At 59.2% G+C, this 483-nt stretch overlaps 1 protein-coding gene across 1 annotated transcript in view; it reads right to left on the minus strand.

The window, feature by feature from the left end:
* The window catches only part of PLEKHA2 (pleckstrin homology domain containing A2), a 25,609-nt gene that overhangs the window by 14,273 nt on the left and 10,853 nt on the right, over window positions 1-483 (minus strand). The window lies entirely within an intron of this gene.

The raw sequence follows: 483 nt of genomic DNA on the forward strand, positions 1-483 counted from the left end.
CGCCCGCTTCTCCTTCCCCTTTTAACCCGGCGATGAAGAACCCGCTGCCAGATGCTCTTCAGGAAGGCAGGTGCCTCCCCAGCCTACAAGCAGCGCTCCAGCACCCCGGGGTTTCCAGGAGGGTCTTCCTAGAGCTCGGCTTTGGCTCTTGCTCTTTTGAGCTTGACTGCAAGCGCTGGGGGAGCTCCCGGAGACATCGGGCACGACGTGCACAGGCTCCATCTCCCCCAGCTCCTGGTCCAAGGGCTTTTGCTGCATGACACCACCTCCAAGATGACAAGTATTTCTAGGATGACCTCTTCTCTTTCTTGTTCTCATTGTCTCTACACTAAGACACAAGGGAGATGTAACGCCTCCCACGGGCACAGCGTTTCTGTAGGCTCCTCCAGGGAGCCCGTGGCTCCTGGTGGTGGAAGCTGCTGCTGGGGCAGTCCTGGACACCATGGAAGTTCGCAGGGGGGGCTGCTCTGTTGGAACCTGGTC

The sequence above is a fragment of the Egretta garzetta genome, unplaced genomic scaffold (genome assembly GCF_000687185.1).
Source record: "Egretta garzetta isolate BGI_Z169 unplaced genomic scaffold, ASM68718v1 scaffold481, whole genome shotgun sequence".
NCBI lineage: Eukaryota > Metazoa > Chordata > Aves > Pelecaniformes > Ardeidae > Egretta > Egretta garzetta.